This window comes from Octodon degus, unplaced genomic scaffold (assembly GCF_000260255.1).
Source record: "Octodon degus isolate 3935 unplaced genomic scaffold, OctDeg1.0 scaffold00162, whole genome shotgun sequence".
NCBI classification, from domain to species: Eukaryota; Metazoa; Chordata; class Mammalia; order Rodentia; family Octodontidae; genus Octodon; species Octodon degus.
The window spans coordinates 4,503,660-4,511,538 of NW_004524738.1; the positions used below are offsets into that span (position 1 = coordinate 4,503,660).

The 7,879-nt window shown below is 35.2% G+C and overlaps 1 non-coding gene across 1 annotated transcript; it reads left to right on the forward strand.

The window, feature by feature from the left end:
- Positions 1-6,162: 6,162 nt before the first annotated feature.
- LOC111813067 lies at positions 6,163-6,362 on the forward strand. The gene has a single exon (XR_002818401.1). It is a non-coding gene; the product is annotated as a U2 spliceosomal RNA (small nuclear RNA).
- Positions 6,363-7,879: the final 1,517 nt, after the last annotated feature.

The following is a 7,879-nucleotide window of genomic DNA, read 5'->3' on the forward strand; positions in this document are numbered from 1 at the left end:
AAAAAAAAATAAAATTGCCTTGGTTGCCTAAAAGAGAGGAAAAGCAGCCCAAGAAATCATGTGGCTTGCAATCTATGCCGACCTATTTCCAATCATGATATAATTGCCGTAGGACGGCCACAGTGACAAACTCATTTTTAAAGAAATGGAAGACTTCCAAATGGGAATGTCTTGTTGCTTTACTATTCATGCTACCATTTTCTACTCCGTGGAATAAGAGGCTGTTTGAATAACAAGTGCATTTGGGACAAATTCTGTAAGTTTTTCCCCAAACTATTGCTTGCCTTCCCAGTCCACATAGACTTCATTTTGTATCCAAGATTCTCTTGAGTCTTTTAGAATAAATCACTATTAGTTTCTTTTTTCAGTCATGTGAATAGATAATATAATTTATTAATATGGGCTGGGGCATACAGTCCCGGGGAGACAGCTCAGTAGAATAAGTGCAAGGCAAGCACATTGTCCTGAGTTCAATCCTCAGTACCACACACACACACACACAAAAAATTAATATGCTACACCCTGTTGAATAAGTCTCTGGCCAAATATTTTTTTTTCTTTCTCTTCCACTATTTTTTTTTCCTTTTCTTTAGATGGGCAAGGGTAGTCAGTAGGAACTGTGGAAGAATAATTTCAAAATACTGAAGTTCTTATCAGGTTTTCAAATATTACTTATTGCTGGAGAAACTGTAAGAGGGAAAAAAACAGAATAGCTATGGGATTTAGTCTTTTTTAAAAAAATGTATTTTGTGCAGGGTCTCATTATGCAGCTAGGATTCCTAGTGATCATCCTGTTTTCAGCCTTCCCAGTGCTGGGATGATAGGCTCAGTGCACCCCAGGGCAAGGCCAGGGCAGCGTGTGGTGCCAGGAATCAGACTCTGGTCCTTGTGCTTGACTACGCAGGTGCTTCAGCTATCTTGGCAGCTCTACAATTTCAAAACCCAGCTGGGCACTGAGGGCTGTGACCAGGCAAGCTTTCAGCTGGTGGTGAAATGAAACTACAGACCTATGGAGAAGACTCCTCAGGATCTTATCATAGCATCCCATCCATTACAGAGAGAATGGGAAAAACATACCTTTATCACATGTGTACAAACATTATACACATATGTACAAATATACTTGTACATTCATGTAACGATTCTTTCATTTATTTAAAGTTTATTTGCAATTTTAGGAAATATTTCACTTGAATGTAGACATCTTTCCAATATTTCATATATATATCAGGGTCTACAGGGTGTCACTACACAGATCGGACTTGTAGTGATCTTCCTGTTGTCAACCTCCCAAGCACTGAGAACATAGGTGTGCACCACCATGCCCAGTCTCAGTCGTTGTCTCAGTGTGCCCTGGGGGCGGGGCAGCACGGCGCTCGAGCCCTGGTCCCTGTGCCTGCCTAAGCAGGCACTTTAGTCTGCTGAGCTATCTGGCTGACCCCTTTTAGATTACTTCAGAGAAGTCTAAAAAGGACAGAAAAATGTCTACATTCCAGAGAAATATTTCATAAAATTTCAAATAAACTTCAACTAAAAGCATCACTACATGAATGTATATATGTATATGTACACTTATGTGGATAAAGATATATGTTTCTCCCATTCTCTTTGTAATGGATGGGATGCTATCCTATCGTAGGACCCTGAGGAGACCCCTCCACAGGTCTGCAGTTATATTTCACCACCGGCTGAAAGCTTGCCTGGTCACAGCCCTCAGTGCCCAGCTGGGTTTTGGAATTTTCTTGGCTGAAGACAGTTCTCTTCTACTAAAAAAGAAGCTGTTTCTAATGAATATTCAATGTGGGAGCAAAAAATGTTTCTTATCCCAAGTCAGGAGAACTTCAAGGACAATTTGAATTTAAGTCTGGCCTACTTGTTCAGTGGGATAATTGTAGCCTATCTTTTCCCTCTTCTTTCTCAGTTCTTTTCCAAGGAATAGTGCAATAAATACCCCACACACTTGCCTTCATGTCTGATTCTGCTTTAAAAGGCACTTACAATTAAAAATTAAAATACTTACACATCATTGTTCTTAAGCCTTGAAATCTAGGGCTTTGGCTGTTAGAGTCATGAAAAGTTCAACTATAATAATAGATACAATACAACTCTATTATGCAAAAAATCACCGAGGTATTGTAAGTATTAAAGATGGAAAAACAAAAAGAGGCAAAATCTTTGTCTCTTAATGTAATACATAATGCAAAATCCCCCACTGCAATGTTCTCCAGCTGTCAAGAGGCTGGATAGCTGTTTAGAAAGAGAACACATGTCTACACACAGCCCACAACTTCTTTTGTGTCCTATGTCCCTGTTCAATTCAACTATTCTTGGAATAAAGATATCCTTGTTGTTGAAATTTTTCACAATACCTTTGTTCCAAGAACATTCAACAGTTTATTCAGTTCCATTTTTTTTCTGATAAGGGCGATCACTATAGTAATGCTCATAAACATAAAATGAAACATTTATTGGAAATTCGTGAAGTCTCAATTGGATGATCTCACTTATGGGATTATAAGGGAAATTGTTTAAGGTAGTGTGTAATGGGAAGCTGAGGCTCACCGACACAAAATAATTACTTAGGGGTCGGCCAGTTACTAAGTAAGTGGCAGACCCCAGAGCAATTTTATTTGATCGTAGAGCCCAACACATCACTCTAACACACTCATCATCTGCTTAAACTGAAGAGCCATCTAGCTAAAGCTATTAAAGAAAAATCCTTGGCCTGATCCAATAGAGGATTTATTGTTCTTTTTGCATCATGCATGAAGCTGCCTGTTTGTTTTCTTTCTTTCTTTTTTCTTTTCTTTTCTTTTTTTTTCGGAACTCAGGCCATTGTACTTGCCAGGGAAGCACTTATTCTACTGAGCCATCTCCCCAGCCCACCTGTTTGTTTTCTAACAAGTTAAAATGTTAAGAAAAAAAAAAAAAAAGAGGTGGCTTTCCTATTGGGAAAGTGTGCTTTTTGCTGTTGTTTTTCAGTAGGTTACAATTGCTGTCACCTCCCTACATCTTCATATGCCTCCTTCTCTTCTTCATTAACCCAAATCTCATCCTGCTCAGTCTATTTTAAGTTACCACTTGTTCTATTCTGGATCGTTCCGCTCCTCAGTGATTGATCACCACTATCTTTAAATGCACAGTAACCCATCTAATAGTAAATAGAGCTTCATTCTGAATGTACTGTGGTCCAGACACTTCCACAAGCATCCTGTGTCCTTAGTCAATGCAGAATTCAATCCATTTATAAATGAGTCAATCAATCCCATCAATAAACTAACTTGAGACTACTGAAAATGAAGAAGCAACAATTTAAAAATAAAAGTTTTTTTTTGTTCGTTTGTTTGGTGAATTTTAAGTCTCAATGAGTCAGAGGAAAACCTTATAGATTAGAAAAATTGCTTCATTTTTATCTATGCTTAACCCTCAATCTGACCAAAGAATGATAAGAAATGAAAAATGTTAGTGTGTGTACTATCTATTATCTCTGCCATTTAGTGACAGCTATTGTGTGTCTGACTTGGAAGATTTGCTCATGTCTTGCTGGAAATTGAAATTCTTTTGTTTTATTAGTGGCATTCAACTGGCTATTTGCAAATTTGCTATGGAGCACATCTTGTTCCCCTAAAGCACAACTCTGATATCAACAACTCTGCAAACAATCAAACTGTATTGAATTAATCACCGCAGTGCCTTTCAGTAGAAAATTAAGTTGTGTAGCATTTAGTAGGTTTATATGGCTCTCTGTTACTCTGTTACTGTTTAGCTTTTCATAAGAGCAAGGTATCAGTTAGAAAAAATAAAGGAAAGATCTTTCATTTATGAAACTATATATAACCACAAAAGCCAATCTAAATATGTGCATTGTTGAAGTAAACTGCAGTGGGAGTTCCTCTTTTCAAGACTTATTTCCCTGCCTTTATTTTTGATCTTTTGTTTTGGGTTGGTGTTTTGTTTGTTTATTCCAATTCAGGGCATCCTTTAATTCACTAATGTCTCAGATTTTTCTCTCTTTTAAGAGGCAAGGGAGAATACATTTTAAGGAAACAGCTCTAAGTTGAATAAATCTGTTGCAGTAACCCTGAGGACTCTGATACTTTTTCTTTTCAACAGATGAGATCCAATGGTGATGTGGGTTCTTATTCTTTAATTTACTTACTTTTAAAATTACTTTTGACTGCTTTTTCATTAGTTTTTATATACATATATTCTTAAATCCTCAAATAATTCTTTTTTTTCATGGACTGACAATTCTATATCCTTTTGAGCGCAATCAGATTTGATCCTGTAGACAAAAAAGAGATGAGTAAAGTGCCAGTAAGGTTAAAAAGGAAAAAAAAAAAAAGAACAGATTATAACTGAATTGAGACTGGTAGTCATAGTCAAATCATTAGGGCTATAGGGAGTTTGGTTTTTAAATTTTAGAAATAAGAGAAACAGTCATGTGAAGGATTAGCTAAAGACCAAAATGACCCCATCCACAGAATTTCTCATCACCCAGTTGAGGTCCTCAAAGGTTCACCAGTAATACCGAAATGATGGTAGCAGGGGCTCTGTTTTAAGAATCACTGCTTAGCCCAGCACTTTGGGAGGCTCTGGCAGAAGGACAATAAGTTCAAGTCCCATGTGGGCACTTTAATACTGACACACACACACACACACACACACACACACACACACTCACTCTACTGCAGAACAACTTTATGATGGACTTTTTTTTTTTTTCTAGGCTGTCTTATCCATTGTAATTTTTTTTTAAAAGATAACTTCTAACATATATCACTTGGCAGATTTTACTTAAGGTTTATTTTTCTCCACATGGCTTAAGTAGGATAAAGCAAATATGGAAGCTTCATGGAGACCACATCCACAAAAGACGAAAATCCTCAAGAGTCGAGAAGTAGCGATTTGCTCTCTGCGCAGAGCACCCACCATTATCCTGGTTTACTTGAGGTCAGTTTTTAATATTCTAAGTCCCCAGCATTTTCATGTGCTGAATTTTTCATTATCATATATTTTTTATAGTGTAAGATTTTCATTTTGAACATATTTATACAATTTTTTTTCACTTATTTTTTGATGTGGGGGTTATTTAGAAGCATGTTTGTCCTGTGCAGGCCCCGCCGTAGGGGTGTGCTGAGACTGTGATTGAGACTTGGTGTGGTGGTGCACACCTATAAACCCAGCTCTTTGGGAGGCTAAACACAGGTGGATCACTATGAGTCTGATTTACGTAATGAGACCCTGTAGACCCTATAGATCCTAACCACCCTCCCCAAAAAAGCATATTTCTTCCAAGTAAATCTCTTAGGCTGTTTACCTGCATTACATTAGGATATCTGTGAAACATAGTTTAACATATTTTTTAAATCAGTATTTGCAATTACTTATATTTAGAAAATATGGCCCATATAATTTCCTGAGCACATGAAAATAATTATTTTGCAAATAATTTGAAAATGTTGAGATTTCTCATACAAGATTTATGAGATCAGTTTTAGTAAAACTTCCAGCATCAAATAAAGATAATTGATCAGAAAATTTGGGACACACCTGAGTTACAGGATGTTACAGTACAGGTTCTCCTATGTCCTGAGTCCTCACTGATCTTGAAAGGCTAGGGCCAAAGTGTGGCTGTCCTTGCAGCCCTTCTTTTTCTTTAACTTTTGGTCTGAAAACTTAAGTTGTTAACTCTCCAGAAGAGAAGCTTAATGATATTATTACTCTATAACATAGGCAGTTGAGTTGTACTTCACTATCTGCCTAAATATCAAACATCTTAGACATAACATGGGACAGGCATTTTCCATCAAGTATTGGTATGTTAAACTTTAAATCCCTACAGAATGTGAAGAAAAATAAGAAAACAAATTAAAATTAAAATAATAAAAGTGATAGGAATAAACAATTACATATTTTTACACAGAAATTTAGAAATCTAACCATATACAGCACTTTAGCAGGACAGTCCTATGATTTTTTTTCTTGTCTCTTGTTTCATTCATTACCCTTTTTAAAAAATAAACATTTACTTGAGAGACTGTATGGTAGCAATAGGTATGCCATGACAAGCAGTATGTATTTAGAAGACCAGAATGACAGTCATTCCAAGAGTGACCCTGGTATTACACATTGGTATCTTCTGTGTAGTTGCTTAGTTTGATTGCTTCTCGGCCTTTTGGCTAAGATCAAGTGTAGTAGCTTAGTTCGCAGGTATCAGCATATATAGTTAGTCATGAAAAGAATCCTACCGATTAAGTGCTAGTTTCAAAAATGTGCAGAAGATTCTCAGGATCATTGCCTTAACCATCTTGTGCATATAAATGTATGGTTTTGCCTCTGTCATGTTTTCTAGATTCCTTGCCCTCTCTTTATTGTTTAATTCTTAGGTTCTTGCTTTCAACTGAGGAAGGGATAAAGAAGATTTGATAATTTTGCACAATGGAATATTAGCTATAAAACAGGATAAATTTGAAGGTTTTATATATGAATTGTATATGAATGTATAAATGTATGAAATTGTATATGAATGCAACTAGAGACCATACTCTTAAGTAAAATGAATCAGACCCACATGTATAAATATCATATTGTCTCCTTAGTTTGAGAACCTGAAAGAGAAAATGAAATCCAAAGAGTGCAGCAGATATGGGGAAAAGGGAATGAAGTTATTCAAAAGGAAAAAGTTACTGCATTGAGGAGAAGGACAGGAGAGGGAGTAGGAGAAAGAAATGGATCTGTGCATGTAGACAGGATGGTTTGAACAACTGTACTATGAGTTTCTGCTTTCTAGGGAAAGGAGCAATTAATGCTTAATTTATATTGTCTCTTCTTTTCAATTATCATTTTTCTTTTCTTAATTTCTTATATATTTCTTTCTTTTTCCTCCAATTTTGCATATATATATATATATATATATATATATATATATCTGATAATATAAATAACTAGTTGGAAGACAACACTATGAATTACAACAAATACTGAGAAATTCATATTACTTTGTTAAGTAAAATTCTGTATCACTTATATTTTTTCTGTTTTAATACTATTTTGTTCTCTCTTTCAAAAATAAAAAAAATGGAAATAGAAATAAAACACATGAAAAGATTTAAGAAAAAGATAATTGTTATTTTGGGTAGTTTACTATGCATGTACTAGACCACATTTGCTTTTAATTTTTATGAATTTTCTGTAGATGATCATTCTTTGCTTATGTTAATATCTACCACTTGATTGGGGTTAAATTAATGCAGCCTTAAAATGTTTTATCATTATTATGTTTATTACTTTTCTCCATTAAACTACCTCACACAGGAAATAATTTTTCCTTTAAAATTAGATTTTTTTTGCCAGTTTTTGACATTTAAAAAACTATAATCATGTATATGTACTCTACTATGTCTGACTTTTTTACTGTAAAATGTTTTTGTGAACCATCCAAACGAATGTATCAGTAGTCCAGCATTTGAAAACCTTTCTTGATAGCAACCCATTGTTGTCACATACCACAACTTCTTTTCATCCTATATGAATAAACATTTCAAAAGTTTCCAGTTTAGGGAACAATAACAATCCTCTTCTATTAGTCAACAGCTAGATTCTTACACTGTTTGGTATACATTCTAAGGAACATTGAAAAATTTAATTTTGCCAAAACTTTTGCCATTAAAATCTTACTGACTTAGTGAGTAGTAGAAAAAAAGCGAAAAAACCCACAACAGTTGCTTATCAACTTTCAGGCATCTGGTTGGCCTCAATGAAAATATAGTGAGAATGTATTATACTGTATATATGACACCAGTAATATCAATTATGGTCTTAAGACACCAAATATGCAGAGCTTATGTGGTGTGAACTTTTTGCCATGAACCCATAC